The following is an 18439-nucleotide window of genomic DNA, read 5'->3' as shown; positions in this document are numbered from 1 at the left end:
ATAGATAGATAGATAGATAGATAGATAGATAGATAGATAGATAGATACATACATACATACATACATACATACATACATACATACATATATACATAGATGTTTTTTAAGGGACAGTCTCTGATCAAGAGACTTATATTGTAATGAAGAAGACAATACAAAAAGCTATATCCAACCTTATGCTGTGCTTTAAAATTTGCAAAACAGAAAAGACCCTCAGGTCTGCTGCTTGCTTCTGAATGAGTCTCAGGACAAAGATACGGTCCCTTATGATTTTGTCTGCAGATGGTCAACAGTCTCTCTCCTGTGGTCCCTGCCACATGTGGAAAATGCTGGTGGTCATTTCATGGATGCTGATGGGCACCTCCCAGAATCCAGGACTGTCTAGTGAGGCTAGAAGAGTGCTATTGGTAACCTGTGACTTTGCAAATGATACTTCATTGAAAAATGTAAGGTTCATCAGTTTAAGGAGGGCCCTCCCACCACAATAATTCTCACTAGAGAGGAAGGACTGAAGTACTATAAGATCATGCAGACTGTCCTTTTGGTGAAATTGAAAACAGATCAGCTGTATAAGCAAAAGATCATCAGTAGTTTCTGAAATTTGTATGATAGTCAGGAAGCTTGTTGTATAGGGTTTAAAACTGGTATAAATCCTATAGGTCATGTGATTACAGCCTTTCAAGTTCATGGCCTTAGCTATACTCATGCCTTCATGTTTGAGAAGTTGTGGCACAGCTTACTGGATGAAAAGGGGGATGTGTTAAAGGAAAGGGAAGATCTATGTCCACATATACCAACAACTTTTATGGTGGCAATGGCATTGTTGGAATTCAGGTACTTTGGGAGCTGATATTGCTCTAGCCTATAAGTACAATGAAAAAGATGAGATCTGTTTGACTTTCTATGGAGCTGTTGCTGCTAATCAGAGTCACAAATTTGAAACTTACAATATGACAGCTTTGTGGAAATTCCCTTGTGTTTTCATTTGTGAGAATAATCATTATGGAATGGGAACTTCTGTAGAGGGAGCAGCATCTTTAAAAAGAGGAGACTTTATTCCTGGAATAAAAGTACACGGGGATGCATATTTGGCACTGCCTAAAGTAGATCAGAAAAGGTTCCATGTTGATGGACATATTGTTATCATGGACACAGCATGAATTACCCTGGACACAGCCTGAGATACCCATGTTTCATTTATCAGGAAGAGATTTCAGGAAATGAGGAGGAATAGTGACCCTAGCATGCTTCTCAAGGATAGAATGGTGAACAACAACCTTGCCAATATTTAGAAGTTAAAGGAAATTGATGTTGAAGTATGGAAAGAAATTGAGGATGCTGCCCAGTTTGCTATAGTTGATCCAGAGACACTTTTTGAAGTTCGAGGTAGAAATCAGTGGATCAAGTATAAATCTGTGAACTCAAAGGAAAAATGTGTGGCAACTTATATATGGAACTTTAATGGAACTTTAACTTTGATGGAACTTTATCTTGTCAATTTTAAGAAACTAATAATAAGAAACTAATTTGGGGTTTAAGTAAGTGATGAAAGCTCCAAAAACAAACATTTTGAATTGGCATCTGAAGATACTAAATATATATGTTAAATTAAAGAGTAACTAGTTACATCCATGCTATATTTATATATTATGTTAACTATTTTGTTAAAGGAAAAGATTTTAGTTTGTTAATTAGTGTGTTATAAATTTGTTAGTTTGTTAATTCGTTTGTTATAAAGAGTTAATTAGTTTGAAAAATGTTAATTAGTTTGAAAATGGTTATTTTTCATTTTATTCTACCCTTTTTAAAGATGGAGATTAGAAAAATTAGGGGAAAAATAACTTAGCTGGAAAAAAATGTATTCTCTCTCTCTCTCTCTTTCTACTCCCTCCCTCCCTCCCTCTCTCTGTCTCTCTGTCCCTCTCTCTCTCTCTGTCTGTCTCTGTCTCTGTCTCTCTCTCTCTCTCACAAACACACACACACACACAAACACGCTGCTTAAATAAGCCTATGTACATTTCCTTTTTGTTGACTAGAGGGAAACCCTAACTTAGTTGGCTTCCCCCCAAAACTGATAAAACACTTACGAGAGAAAAAAATCCTTTTGTTTCTGCCTGATCATCTAGTGACATTACTGAATGGAAAGCATTACAGGGTGTTAGTCCTTAGTACATAATTTACAATGATATAATAAAAGTGTTATCCTGGAAAATGTCACCGTGACTAATTTTATAAGAACAATTATTGCTACCTTTATTTTTTGAGAAGATGAAGTGTTGCATCACCATTCCCAACCAAATCATTCTTTTAAAAATATAAGTGAAAAAATAAAATAGTTTATTTTCTGTTTATATATAAGTATAAAGCTGTTCTACTCTTGAAAATTATATATTTACATTTAAATTTCAGAGTTTTAAGTACAACAGGAAATATTGCTCTAGTTGTATGTTAATTATATGCTAATATCCTAGCTTTTGAATCTGCAGTTCCAAAGTTAAGGGCTGTTTTATTACAACATATACATATATACAGATATGTGTATGTACACATATATTTGTACATACACACATATATGTAATGTAATGTAATTCCAAGGAAAAGCAACTTTCCAGGGTTCAAAATACCAGCATAGGTGCTCTCCATTTTATTCAGTGACAAATTAAGAACAGAGAAGATCAAAATATGACATCATTCAAAATACAGCATTTACTAAGTGTGTGATTAAATAATCTCCATGTACTACCACACCCCAGGACATTACATTCATTTAATCAATTACAAAGTCCCTGTTCTAAATACTACTCCAACCCTAGGCTGTACCTTCATTTAGTCCATCACAAAGCCCCTCTTCTTAAATGGAGATTAATTTCCAATCATAAGTAAAGTACATTCATTTGTTCAAACATAGAACACAAAAAGGTCAAAAGTTCCCCACCCCTGGATCACAATTGAATCTACCCAGAGTTACAACAAGTTTAAACACAACACTTTATACCCAAATGGAGGTCTTTTCTTCATCTTCTCAGCAATCTTTGTTCCTGGGTAGACAAAGCTTAGCAAGGCCACAAGATATATTGCCAGTCTCTTCATTAATTCATCCCCTCTCTGCAGAACAGTCCTAGGATCCCTGAAAACATTAACAAAACACTCTCCCAGGATTTCTGTAAACATACAACAAGAAAATCCTTCTTCAGGGCTTCTGAACCAATAGAAAAGTTCCCAGACCCCTGCAACAACAGCACTGTCCTTCACCAGTGGACAGTATTCACTCTGTCTGCAGGACAGTCTCCAGACTCCTGCAACAACAGCACTGTCCTTCACCAGTGGACAGTATTCACTCTCTGTCTTCAGGACAGTCTCAGTAACTCTGAACCAACAGCTAGGTTCCAGGACTTCTTTAACAACAGGACTGTCTTTCACCAGTGGAAAAATCTGGCAAAACAACATCAAAACAGACAGACAAAGTACCAGCAAAACGGCCATGTCTCCTCAGTCCTTGGCAGCTCTGGGTGGCAGGTCTCAAAAGTCCAGGGCAATTCAAAGTGGCCCTCAGCAATCCTCTCAGTTTCTCTCTGCCTCCACAAGTGCTGCTTCCAAAAAGTTCTTCTGCCTCTCTCTTGTGTCTCTCCAAATCTACATCACCAGCTCCTCCCAGTTCAACACTCTCTTTTCAAGTCAACAAGTCTATCCCACAGGTAGGATTAACAAACTCTGGGTTTTAACACAATCAAACCAAAAACCAAGCCAATACAGGGGAATCTTTAAATTATATTACTATTACAATATAGTGTGTCTAAATATTTATTTCAGTTTGTATAAATTTATCATTATTGCATAAATTCTAAATGACATCCATTATCATAAAATAATTATGTTTGGAATTAAATTCCTAAATTGATAATCAAACAATAAACAATTGAACAATATTGTGCAAAATTAGCAGAATTTGTATCTATATTTACAAAAAGTTTAGCAAAGAAAGATATTGAATGTTTAACTCGCCCATTTCCGTAGTTCTTCATTTTTATTTTTTATTTTCTTCAAATCAGGCTTGTTTTCCACTTTATTTATTTTTAGTTTTCAACATTCATTTTGGGTTACAAATTTTTCTCCCCATCTTCCCCTAAGCCACACCCCAAAATGATGAGCCTACTGAATACCCCTTCCCTCAATCTGCTCTCTCTTATATCCTCCCCCATACCCCCTTGTGTTTCAAGTAGGGCAAGATGGATTTCCATACCCCAGAGCTTATATATATATATATCATATATATATATATATATATGATATATATATGTATATGTATATATGTGTGTGTGTATATATATACTATGGTTCCCCGATAATAAGACACTGTCTTATTAATTTTTTTGGACAGAAAAACACCAGAGGGCTTATTTTCAGGGGAGGGCTTATTTTAATGAATATTGACAGCAATGACATGTGACTCCTCTACAATTGATTTCTTATACTCAACAATATAGCTCTTCCTTTTTGTACTCATGTCTGGGGGTCAAAACAGACAGAATAATAAAATTATGACCATCATGCCCTTTTTATCCTCCATCATGCCCCCTCACTCCCACTTACATACCGGGTTTTTATGTTGTCCTGCCTCAGCTCTCCTCTGTGGCACTGCTCTCAATGGCGCCAGCAAGTAAATCACTGGGGAAGAACAGGATGATGCGCTCACTGCTGCAGCTCTGATTGGATGCAGCTTGGAGTGCGGCGTGCGTTTCACCTGGGGCGGGGACGGTGCATACAGAGGGTACCGTAATGTAGCATGTAGCGCAGGGGATCACCTTCACTACAGTAGAAATCTCAATAGGGCTTATTTTTGGGGGAGGGCTTATTTCAGAGGAATCTTACACAGTAAGGGGAGGGCTTATTTTCGGGATAGATCTTATTATCGGGGAAACACGGTATATATATACACACACACATATAATTTCCCAGTTGTATGTAAAAAGGCAATTTTTTTAACATTTGTTTTTAAAATTTTGAGTTCTGGATTTTTTCCCTTCTTCCCTCCTCACCCATGCCAACTGGGAAGATAAACAATTCAATATAGGTTGTACATGTGTACTTAATGCAAAATATTTCCATAGTATTTATATTGTTAAGGACTAACTATAATACCCTCCATCTATCCCACCCCTGTTTATTCTATTTTCAACTTTGACCCTCTCCCTTTTCAAAAATGTTTCCTTCTAACTACCCTTTCCCCCAAACTGCCCTCCTTCCTATCATCTCCCCTTTTATCCCCTTTTCCAGGTCAGTTGTTTTTTCAATGAGATATTTCATGTCTTCTATTTTTTCATTTGCTTGGATCTGTTTTACAGTATCTTGATTTTTCATAAAATCATTAGCTCCAATTTGTTCCAATCTAGTTTTGAAGGAATTATTCTCTTATGTGAGTTTTTGATATTCCTTTTCCATTTGGCAAATTCAGCTTTTTAAGGCATTCTTCTTCTCATTGGCTTTTTGGGACTCTTTTGCCATTTGGGTTAGTCTATTTTTTATGGTATTATTTTCTTCAGAATTTTTGTGAGTCTCCTTTAGCAGGCTGTTGACTTGCTTCTCATGATTTTCTTTCATGATTCTCATTTCTCTTCCCTATTTATCCTCTACTTGTCTTACTTAATTTTCAAAATCCTTCTTGAGCCCCTCCATGGCCTGTAACCAATTGATATTTGTTTTGTAAGCTATTGATGCAGGAGTTCTGATTTTGTTGTTTTCCTCCCATTCCATGTTTAGCTACTTTTTGGACCCAAAAATGGATTCCATCATCTGTTTGTGCTTCCTCTACTTGCTCATATTGCCAGCCAATAACTTGAATTTTGAGCTCTTTGCTGTGGTAGAACTCTGCTTCCAGTTTGCAGAGAACTTTGTCCCAAATTGCTGGGGTTTTCACAGCTGCTGGAGCTATTAGGAGAGTGCCCTCTCTGCAGCTCCACACACCCCAGGACCACCACCCAAGTCCGTGCTCCAGATCCAAGCAGGTTAATGCAAGAGTGATTGCCCTTTGAATGGTTGCTTGGTCCCGCTACAATCTGCAGGGCAGGAGCTCTGGAGGCAACCACATGGCAATGATTGCAGCCACTATGCCTCTGCCACCTCCAATCCCAGGGACAGGGGATGAACCACGCTCCTCTCCACCCAGTTCCAACAGAGTTCCCCACTGAACACTTTGGTGTTTATGGGTTGAGAAGTCTGGACACCATCATAGTTGATGGTGATTTATTCTCTAGAAGTCTGCTCAGGCCACTGCTGGTCAGGCTGCCCTGGGGCTGGAACCACATGGAGGTCCTGTTTTTACTCTGCCATTTTGGCTCCACACTATTTTTAATTTTCTTTTTACTGTGGTTAAACCTAATGTTTGATTTGTGAGTATGCATCCCCCCCCCCAAAAAATATTTTCTTCTCACTTTATAAGTATTACCTCAATTTATACTCATGACAATCTTGCAAGGTATGTGCTATTGCTATCCCTATTTTACAGATAAGAAAACTAAGGCAGACAAATGTTCATTGATTTGCCCAGAGTCATATAGGTAAGTAAGTGAACATTCTAAATATTATCCCTAGAACATCTATCTGAAAGAAGGGAGAAGGAAAGTAAGAAAATGAAAGCAGCTTTTACAAAGCAGCAGTTTTGAAGTCTGAATCATCGGGAGTGAAGTCTCCACAAAATGGAGAGCCCAGAAAAATTCACAAATGAAGAAAATAGTGGGCTTTGAGGAAGTGTATTTCAGATGGATAATGCTATGATGGTTAGATATTCTAGAAAAAGGAGTCCCTAGTTTTTGAGGGAAATCTCAGAATGAGATAGGAGTAGTAGAAATATGTTTATTTATTCCAGAAAATATGTTATCTATCTATCTATCTATCTATCTATCTATCTATCTATCTATCTATCTATCTATCTATCTATCTATCTATCTATCTATGTTCCTGAATCCCAGGTTTAGAATACTTGCATATTACAAGAAATACATTATATTTCCTTCCTAGCTTTCTATTCTGTAGGCCAATGCCACTTGGCAGATAGGAAATCTCTAGAATTTCTCTCATCCATTTATTTTCAAATTCTCTCACTAAGCAATTACCTGGTAGTAGTTGTGACTGAAAACATACTCTATTTTATCTTTAATGGAAGTAGAGAGCTAGAGTCAGAGCAGAAGAGAACTACCCCATTGGTTTCCATGTCAACACCCATCAACATTTGTTTACATAGTTAATTGAGACAAATGCAGGTAATGTAAAATCTATTTTTTAAATGATCTGCTAATTGTAGCCCTTCAGACCTGACCTCAAACTATTTCTACATTGGCAAAGTGATTGACATGAAATGAGTACACACAGAGAAGTTTTACACAGGCAAACACTGGCAGGAGAGGGATGAAGGAGGGGATTTGTAACTTTCTTTCACAGGAGAACCATCCCCACCCCCATCACCCCCTGACCTCCAGCCTCTTTCCTTGTCTCATGAGAAACTAGTCAAGCCCCACTCTGGCTCTCTTTTGCTGCAGACACTGTTGTCTAAGATTTATAGAGAGGAACTTGACAGTTTCCTTTGTTCCTTAACACCCACCTACTACTGGTGTCTTTCATTTATCAGCTCTCTTTTAATAGTGGAATTCTTAGCAAGGCAGAATTTAATAGTTACCTTAGCATGATTAAAAAAGCTGTCTGCTGCACTGACATTCTCCTGATGTAGCTTTCCTTGGAAATGCATGTTTGAGTTATATCAATAGAGGGATTTTGGACATTTGCACCATACAAATCCCTCTATTTTGTTCCAGTTTACTTCTGTCTTTGTGTGTGGGCATGCAAGTCTTTCATTGTTGTATAAAAACAAAAAACAGCAATACAATGACTTTTCCTCTACACTATTTGTTAAGTCCTTTGTCTTGTTAAATCTCGGTTGTAATAATAATAATAGTAGTAACACTAATAAAATGTCACATTTATATTTCACTCTGTAACATACTTAAGGCTTTGCTGACAACAACCTTTTGAAGTAGGTAAGGCAAGTCTTATTCCTACTTCATAGATTATGTAATTAAGGATGTCAGAGAAGCCAAAATTTACCTAAATAAGGTCTCATAAGAAATGCAAAAGATTGGGTTGATCAGGTGACATTAGGCAAATTGTTATGTGAGCCATGGGATTCCAACTCCAGAGCCTCTTCCACTATAATAAGAAAATAAAATGGAAAAGAAATACCACAATTACCTAACAATTTTGCTCATTTTATAAATCATGTTCCTCTTCAATTTAGCAATGTTTAGCAATAATAAAATATAAAGTATAGCTCTTCACCTCTGTTGTAGGAAGAGAATATTTTCAGAAATCAGAAACTGGTTCTGATCATGGCTTCTGGCACCATGCCTAAGATACTGTGGGCTGGGAGTGAGAATACTTGGCATAATCAGCGCTGCTGGAGTAGGGAATGGATTTCATCCAATAGCTGCAGTAGTCTCTCTGGAGCCGGGTAGAAGTGTTGGAGCCTCTCGGTCTAAGCTCAGGACTCCCTGGGGACAGCTGTGGCTGATGCTTCTGCCAGGGCGCCTGTTAATGCTGTTTGTGGAGATTCCCAGATTCCCAAGAGCAGGGATATGAACAAACCACATAAGCTGGGAAGTGCAAATCATTTCATATCATCATAGGATTTAGAGGAGGAAGGAAACAAATATTCAGTAAATCTTCATCATCTGATAGATAAGGAAACTAAAGTCCAGAGAAGTGATTACCCAAAGGTCATGAATTAAGTAATAAGCAAACCTGGAATTTGAATCCAAGTCTTTGGCTTACCAAACCAGTAGCTTTTCCCCATCACCATGGGTTACATTCATAAATAAAACACATACATTTAAAAATAAATGTAATGAAAAGGATATAGCAGTAATTTCTAAACAATCATTTATAATTAGCAACTTTATGTATTTTTATTTTTTTAAAGCAATTGGGGTAAGTAACTTGCCCAAGGTTATATGGCCAGTTTTTTTGTGTGGGTGTTAAGTATCTGAAGCTGGAACCAATCCTGGGTCCTCCCGACTCTGGGGCCGGCACTCTTACTCCCTGCACCACATTTTTGAGGGAGCATATTATGTATGCAATAGACCAGGGGTGGGGAACCTGCAGCCTTGAGGTAACATGTGGCCTTCTAGGTCCTTGGGTATAGCCTTTACAATCCAAGTTTTATAGAAAAATATACTTTTAGTAAGGGGCTTTTGTTTATGAAGTTTGGATTCAGTCAAAGGTCAACACTTAAGGACCTAGATGGTCACACATGACCTTGAGGCTGCAGGTTCCCCACTCCTGCAATACACTAACTAATAAATGCATTAAAAGAATTCACAAGGGGAGGCTAGGTGGCGCAGTGAGTAAAGTACTGGTCCCAGAGTCTGGAGGACCCGAGTTCAGTTCAGGCCTCAGACACTTAACATTCACACAAAAACACTAGCCATGTAACCTTGGGCAAGTTACTTAACCCCACTTGCCCTCTAAAAATGCAAAAAAAAAAAACATAACCTGGGGGCAGCTAGGTGGCACAGTGAATAGAGCACCGCCCCTGGAGTCAGGAGGAACTGAGTTCGGATCCAGCCTCAAACACTTAACACACACACACACACAGCCACACACACAAAACTAGCCATGTGACCCTGGGCAAGTCACTTAACCCCAATTACCCTCCCCCCCCCAAAAAAAGAATTCACAAATCCTGTCTGTTTCAACTTTTGTAGTTCACAAGATTCTTATAGGCTAAAATAGGATTAAAATAGTTGATTCTCCCTTTCCATATACCAAGATCACTTCAGGAAATAATAATTTAATCCATGTTATATGATAGTATGATATACTGGAAAGGACACTGAATTATTTATATGGACAGTTGGCTTTGAGTTCTGTCTGACTATGAGTCTTATAAGCTCTGTGACCATGAATCAATCACTATAATTCCACAATAATTTCATTCAAAGCAATGTGCCAATTTAACAATATTTGTTAGGCACCCCATATGTGCTCTTTTGTGGCATACAATGAAAAAAAAATGACCCAAGGAGATAACATTCTACTTCAGAAAAGATTGGATTAACAATTTGGACCGGGAATGGACCATAGAGTCTATCTAATCCAATTCATCTTTTTAAATTTAATGATTTTTGAGGCCTAGTCAGGTAAAATAGCACCAAAAATGTAGAGATGGGAGAGATATCTGAGTCTAGCTGTTCAAATAATGTTGCTTTACATAAGAGGAAACTGAGATCAAACGATGAACAAATGACTTGACCAAATCACACAGTATGAGAGTCAACATTTGAACTCAAGTCACAGAAGGAGAGATATAGAGCTGGAAAGTACTTTTGAGGAAGGAAGGTGTATAATACAACCCTTTCTTTGACAGAGGAGCAGCAGCAACAACAACAACAACAACAAAAAAAAAAACACTTGCCTAAGTTTACATAGATACTATGTGTCAGAGGAGAAATTTAAACTTGAGTCCTTTAACTCCAGATGCAGTACCCTTTCTATCATAATATATCTATATCTACATCTATATCTATATCTGTATCTATATCATATAATCATACACAAATACCGCTGATGAAATTTCTGTTTAAAAACAGAGAGGATTGGATGGACTATATTATTGATTCCAACTCCGAAATTCCCCCAAAATGATTTCTATAACAATGAAAAAGTTAAAGAGAAGGGATCATGCAAAAATAATTTCCTTTTAAAACAAGAGAGAATAAGTGATATCCTGACCTTTCACCAAATTGAGGAGATAACTTTCAGTCTCAGTCCCTGAGAGAGTTTAATGGCCATCAGACTATTCATAAAGATAAAGTCGGGAGACTCTTCTCATTTATGTGGCTTACATATTTATGCAAGAAAAAAAAACAGAGATTGTTGTTCTTAGAAAAACAAAATACTAAATAATATTTTTAAAGAGGGAAATCAGAAAACTGGGGGAAAATTAAAGCAATTTTCTCTGATAGAAGCATCATTTCTCAAACATGTAGAAAATTGTATCAAATTTATAAGAATACAGTAATTCCAGGGGCAGCTAGGTGGTGCAGTGAATAGAGCACTGTCCCTGAAGTCAGGAGGACCTGAGTTCAAATGTGACTTCAGACAAATAACACAAAAAATTAACCATGTGACCTTGGGCAAGTCACTTAACCCCAATTGCCCCTCCAAAAAAGAAAAAAAAAAAGGGATACAGTAATTCCCCAATGACAAATGGTGAAAAGATATGCACAGACATTTTTCAGATGAAGAAATCAAAGCTATCTATAGTCATATGACAAAAATTCTACAATCAACTGATAAAAATTAAAACAATTCAGAGATGCCACCTCATGCCCCTTTGATTGGATAATATGACTGAAAAGGAACATGATAAATATTGGAAGTTATGTGGGATAATTGGGAAACTAATCAAATGTTACTGGATTTTTGAAATGATTCAACCATTCTGGAGAGCATTTTGGAACTATGCCCAAAGGGTTTTCAAACTCTGCATACCCTTTGACCCAAAAATACCATTATTAGATCTGTATCGCAAACAGGTCAAAAAATGTAAAAAGGACCTATTTGAACAAAAACTATTTATCACAGCTTTTTGTGGTAACTAAATAGTGGTAACAAATTGTTGGAAATTGAAGGGAAGCCTACAACTGGAGAATGGCTGAATAAACTGTGGTGTATGAGAGTATTGTCTTATAAAGAATGATGAGCAGGATCTTCAAAGAAAAGCCTGGAAAGACTTACATGCACTGATGCAAAGTAAAATGAGGAGAACTTGGATAACATTGGACAAAGTAACAGCAATACAAAGAGCAAAGACAATTCCAAAGAACTTTTGGTGAAAAATTATATCCATCTCCAAACAAAGAACTAAAATGGAGTCTGAATGCAGATCGAAGCATACTTTTAAAAACATTTTTTGTTTTTCTTCTTTATTTTTTTTGGTTTGTGTTTTCTTTAACAACATGACTAATATAGACATATGTTTTGTGGAACTGCACATGTATATCATATTGTTTGACTTCTAAATAAGAAGGAAGAAAATTTGGAAATCAAATTTTAAAAAAAGAATATTAGAATAGTTTTTATATTCAATTGGGGAAAATAAATTATTTTAATATTAACCTATTATACAGCAGACTAAAATTAAAAAGGAAAATACATATATGAGGAAATATTAATATTTGGGAGAATACAACAAAGATTTCACAGAAACAGTTACCTATCTGAGCTTTAAAGAGAGATAAGGACTCTGAAAGCTTGTGATGAAGAGATAGTGCATTCTTGTGCAAATAGGAAAATGCTTAGATGTAGAATAATTATGTCTCATTGAGTAAGTGGACAGTATGAAACATTTTATTTTCTTTGGGGCATTTAGTTGGGTTAGGGAATTATATGGAATGTCTGGGTATGTATGTGGGAAGCAAATTTCCAAGTACCTTAAATTCTAATCTAAGGCATTTTTATTTCATGCTAGAGTCAACTGAGAACCATTGAAAGTTCTTGAACAGGGTAGTGGTGTGTCCAGATTTATCCCTTAAATAAAGTTTTTTGGCAACTTTGCTAAATTGAGATTTTAAAAGAAAGAGACTAATGACAAGTATACAAATAACAAATTCAGACAATAGGGTGTATAGGTCTGGAAGAGGGTGGCAGCATGCTGAGTAGAGAGAAAGTGCCAAGGAGAAAGTCAAAGTTGATTCTGAGGTTGGGAGCTAAGGTAACTTGAAGGATAGTGATACAATAAACACCAATAGGAAAATTTGGAGGTAGAGTAGACTTAGAAGGGAATATAATGTATTCTGTTTTGCAAATGTTAAATTTGAGATGCCAATGGAACATCTGTTGGTGATGTCTGTGAAGCAGCTGGAGATGTAGAATTGGAATGAGGATTGATATATTATTCCAATAAAGATTATAGTTGAATCCATGGAATTAGATTAGATTAGATTATAAAGATTGGAAGCAGAGTCTTGGGCTCCAGACTAAGCTAAGATGAGGAGGTAGTTGATAGAAAGTCCCAATAGAACCAATTTTTTTTATAGCAGCACTTTTGTTTTTGGTAGCAGAATTAGGAACAAATTAGATGTCCATTGATTAGGGAATAATTAATGAAATGTGGATCATTGATGTAATAATGGGATTTTATTATTTTGTAAGAAATGTTGAATGTGTTGAATAAAATGAACTGTGGAAAGACTTACATAAATTTATGCAGAGTGAAGAAGAAGAACAAAAAAACCCAATATACTTGATGAAAATAATAAAAATCGAAATATCAATCACAAAACAAATGAAAATGATTGTCACAGAATGAAAAATAACAAGCTTGGCCCCCAAAAGATACATGACAACACACCTTTCATGGTTCCTTTGCATAGGTGGGAGGTACACAATTTTGTGCTATAACAAACAATTTCAAACTTTTTAAATGAATTTAAAATTTTTTTTCTTTAAAAATATTGTCAAATGAGATGCTTTTCTTAGGGAAAGAAGATTCCTACATTAGGAGTTTCAAACACTTATGAAAATATATCTCTTGAACAAAAATGAAAGCTAGACAAGAAATAATGAAATTAAAAGGAAAATCCAAATGCAAAGAATAATAATGCAAAACTCTGGATTTATTAGCATGGAAGCACAGAACACATTGCTGAGACTAATCCTAGTTTATGATTTTGCAATCCCACTTTTTGGAAATCAATACATTACATAAAACAAAATTTTCACATAGAAGTTTTTTTTCTTCTCAAATTCTTCCAGAAAGTTGTTTAGAAACCTAAAAAAGTCAAAGGAAAATTAACATTAGACAAATAAACTGAAATAAAGTAAAACAAATGAGAAAGACAGAGAGAAACATAGAGAAAAAGACAGATATAAGGAAAAGGGGGGAGAAGGTGAGAGAGAAAGAGAGGGAGGGGGAGAGAGACAGAGACAGAGAGAGAGAGAGACAGAGAGAGAGAGAGACAGAGAGACAAAGAGACAGAGACAGAGACAGAGAGACAGAGACAGAGAGAGAGAGAGAGAGAGAGGCAGGCGGGGGCTGTGTGGATGCAGGACTTTCAAGAATTCTTAGGAAAAGACCAGAGATGAATACAAAATATTATTTTTCAATACAAGACTCAAGAAAAGCATTAAAAAAGAGAAATCTGATGGATTCAATAAGATTAAATTGTTTACATTTTTACATGGAAAGATAATACTTATAAATACTAAGAAATTCATCATTTCCAGGACAGTAAGAAGGAGTATACATAGAGTATGGCTATGAGTTGATTATGATATGATGACATTGAAAAATGAAAGAGTAAGAAAGGTGATATACTGGAAAGAGAGGGAAAGGAAATGTAGAATGGAGTAAATTGTCTCATATCAAAAGGTTCTGTGAATGCTTTTACAATGGAGCATAGGATGGGGGGGCTACTTGAACCTTATGCTCATCAAAATTGGCTCAAAGAGGAGACAACATTAATATGCAGTTAAGTATAGATATTTATATTAGTCTATAGGATATTAGGATGAGAGGGATGAAAGAAGTGGGTACAGAAATGTGGTGGTCAAAACAATAGGCACTTTTGAGGAGGCACTTGGTCAGGGGAGAGACCAAGAAGGATAAACATGGAGGGAAATGGATGTTGGGAAATAATCAGTAATTATAATTGTGAATGTGAATGGTTTGAGTTCACCCATAAAACAGAAGCAGGCAGCATAGTAGATTAAAAATCACAATCCTACAATATGTTGTTTAAGAATACATTTGAAGCAGAGAGAAACTCACAGAGGAAAGGTAAGTGGCTGGAGCAGAACCTATAATGATTCAGCTGAAAAAAAAACCAGAGGTAGAAAACATGATCTCAGACAAAGCAAAATAAAAAGCAGATCTAGTTAAAAGAGATAAGCAAGGAAAGTATATTTTGACAAAAGGTAACATAAACAATGAAGTCATATCAGTACTAAACTGATGGCATAGCATCCAATTTAAAGGAGAAAGTGAATAAGCTACAGGAGTAAGTAGTTAAATTATACTAGTTCAGAAACCTTAAGTTTTCCTTCTCTGAACTAGATAAATTTAACTAAAATAAATAAGGAACTTAAGGAGCTCAATATAATTTTAGAAAAGTTAAATATGATAGACCTCTGGAGAAAATTTAATGGTAATAGAAAGCAACATACCTTTTTTTCCTCAGCTGTTCATAGCACCTACTCACAAATTTACAATGTATCATGGAATAAAAACTAGCAATGAAATGCAGAAAAGCAGAAATATTAAATGCATCACTTTCAGATCCTAATCCAATAAAAAAGATTCAATAAAAGTCTGTAAAAAGATAAATTATATTATTTGGAAACCAGATAACCACTCAAAATAGTATTGGCTCAAAAATCACATTTTAGAAGCAATAAATAATTTCATTAAAGAGAATGGCAGGGGGGTGCAGCCAAGATGGGGGGACAGAAGCAGTAACTTTTCTAAGCTCCTCTGTGAATCAAATGTCTAAACTTTAAAAAGTGAATCTGAATGGATTTTGGAGCGACAAATCTACTGGGAGACAGAGTGAGACAGAATCCAGCCCAGGAAAGTGCCCACATGGATTGGGGTAAGGGAAGTGTCGGGGCTGCACCAGCCTGGACAAGAGAGCAGAATACAGCAGAGTGACAAGGTACCCCAGCCAGCAGACTCACCCACCCCAAGGGCGATTCTCAGCCATCTCACCAGCATCTCACCATGGGATAGGAGGATCGTAGGAGCCCTGTACGGGAAAGCACAGGGCCTGCAGCAGAGACAGCAGCTTCTCCTGGGGCTATCAGTCCACAGCCTGGAAATTTAAAAATCACCTGCCTGATTTTCCAGGGGCCAGGATAGCAAAGTAAATGCTAGCTGCTCCGATTCCCTCTCCCTGACCTAGAAAACCCAGACATAAATGTCCCATCCAGAGTAAAATCCTGAAATAGAGGAAATAGCCTCAGGCTTAGGAGTCATGAAGAAAGGGTGTGACTGAGGCAGTAAGGAGTGTGAAGGGAAGGGCTGGAGGGTTCCCAACAAGCCTTACCTCACCTGACCAACAAAAACCTTCCTGAGCTGTCTTCCAAGGGCAGAGAGGCAGAAATCTAAAGCAGCCAGACCACCCCTCTGCCACAGATTACTCTGGGAGCCTCAGGGTAACTCAGGGCAAACACTGAGAGTCTTGGCCTTGGCCTTAATCTAGACACCCAGAGGATATAGCACACAAAGCCAACAACCAGGAACCTAGTCCCTGGCCTGAGAGGCTTGGGTCAGAGCCCTCTGAACCCCAGAAGCAGAAATAGACTTTAAAGGACAGGAAATAGGCAATTACAGTGGGATAGAGGCCACTTGCAAAAGCTAGACCAAAGACAATAGAATCCTATTATTCTGAAAGAGAAAAATCACTTACAGGAGACATCATGGACTCTGTGTCCACACCTAAGACCAAAGATGGAAAGATGAACTGATCTCAAGCCCAAAAAGCATTCTTGGAGGAGCTCAAGAAAGATTTTAAAAGCCAAATTAGAGAAGTAGAAGATACATTTAAATCTACAGTGACCATATTGGAAAAAAGTCTCACTGAAGAAAAATCCTTAAAAAGTAAAATTTGTGAACTAATTGGAGAAAATACTTCCTTTAAAAAAAGGACCTGCAAAAACTAGCTAAAGAAAATAATTCACTAAAAATTAGAATCAGCCAAATGGAAGCTCAGCACTCTATGATGCACCAAGAGTCAATCAAACAAAACATGAAGATCAAAAAAATAGAAGAAAGTGTCAAATATCTCACTGGAAAAACAACTGACCTGGAGAAAAGATCCAGGAGAGATAACCTAAGAATTATTGGTCTGTGGGGCAGCCAGGTAGCACAGCGAGTAAGAGCGCTGGCTCCAGTGTTGGGATGACCTGGAGATCGAATCCCTGGCTCAGACACTTAGCACCCACCCAGAAACACCTGGCGGTGTGACCTTGAGCAAATTACTTAACCCCAATTGCTTAGGGGTGGCCAGGTGTCTCAGTGAGTAAGAGCACTGGCTCCAGTGTCGGGATGACCTGGATCAAATGCAGGCTGAGATACTCAGCACCACACCCAGAAATAACTGGCCGTGTAACCTTGAGCAAGTTATTTAACCCCAATTTCTTAAAAAAAAAAAAAAAGAAAGAAAAGAAAAGAATTATTGGTCTACTGGAAAGCCACAATGAAAAAAGTAGCCTGGACAACATCTTCCAAGAGATTTAAAAAAAAAAAAAAACAACTGTGCTGAATTCCTAGAATCTGAAGGTAAAATAGTTATAGAAAGAATTCACTGAAAGAGATCCAAAATTGAAAACTCCCAGAAATATAGTAGCCAAATTCCATAATTACAAGATTAAGGAGAAAATATTGGAAGTAGCAAAAAATAAACAATTTAAATGTTGTAGAACTACAGACAGGATTACACAGTACCTAGCAGCTTCTACATTAAAAGATGAGAGGGATTGGAATGCGATATTTCATAAGGCAACATATCTAGGACTGAAACCAACGATTAACTACCCAGCAAAACTGAGCATAATCTTTCAGGCAAGGAGATGGTCTTTTAATGACATAAGGGACTTCCAGACTTTCCTGATGAAAAAGCCATAGCACAATGGAAAACTTGATCTCCAATTACAAGACTCAAGAAAGACATAAAAAGATAAACAAGGAAAAAACACACGCATATACATGCACACTCACTCACACATGCAAAAAACTTTGGATGCAATAAGAGCAAACTGTTTACATCCCTAGATGAGAAGCTGATGACTGTCAATATTGAAATTTATATGATTATTATGACCCTTAAAAGGGATATACATAGATAGAGGGTGTGGGTATAAATGAACTAATCTGATGATAAAAACACCCTTATTAAAGGTTTCAAAGGGACTGTAATGGGATAAAAGGAAAGGATGAGTCAGAAAAGGTAAATTATGACATACAAAGAGGCATAAAAACATACTAAAGTACAGGAGAAGGAAAGAGGGAGAGGAACATCATTTGAACATTATTCTCACTGGTTCTGGTTCAAAGAGGGATCAACATAATCAGTTAAGTTAAATATTCTAAAATGAAAGGACACAACAACTCATTAAATAGAGGGAAATGCAGGAGGGAGAGGAGCACTGTATGAAATTTACTCTCATTGGTTTGGGGTCAAAGGGGGAATAACATACTCTGATAAGTATAAAAATCTATTGTGTCCTATAGGCAGTGGGAGGGTAAGAGGAGTATAAGAAGGGGGGGTGTTAAAAGGGAGGGAAATAGTAGTAAGGGGAGAGGGAAAGTAAAGAAGGGGGGGCAAATGAAGGGAATACTGAGGGAGTGTAGCAGCAAGCACCCCAAGCGTCCTCAGGGTTTGCAGCTACCACA

General features: G+C 37.0%; 1 pseudogene; it reads left to right on the top strand.

Moving 5' to 3' along the window:
• Positions 1-317: 317 nt before the first annotated feature.
• LOC138154878 (pyruvate dehydrogenase E1 component subunit alpha, mitochondrial-like) lies at positions 318-1526 on the top strand (annotated as a pseudogene).
• Positions 1527-18439: the final 16913 nt, after the last annotated feature.

Source organism: Petaurus breviceps, unplaced genomic scaffold (genome assembly GCF_028583685.1).
Source record: "Petaurus breviceps papuanus isolate PSGF00001 unplaced genomic scaffold, PetGlider_PUasm1.0 91133, whole genome shotgun sequence".
Classification (NCBI taxonomy): domain Eukaryota; kingdom Metazoa; phylum Chordata; class Mammalia; order Diprotodontia; family Petauridae; genus Petaurus; species Petaurus breviceps.
The sequence above is the reverse complement of the archived record's forward strand: the minus strand, read 5'-3'. Positions and strand labels throughout refer to the sequence as shown.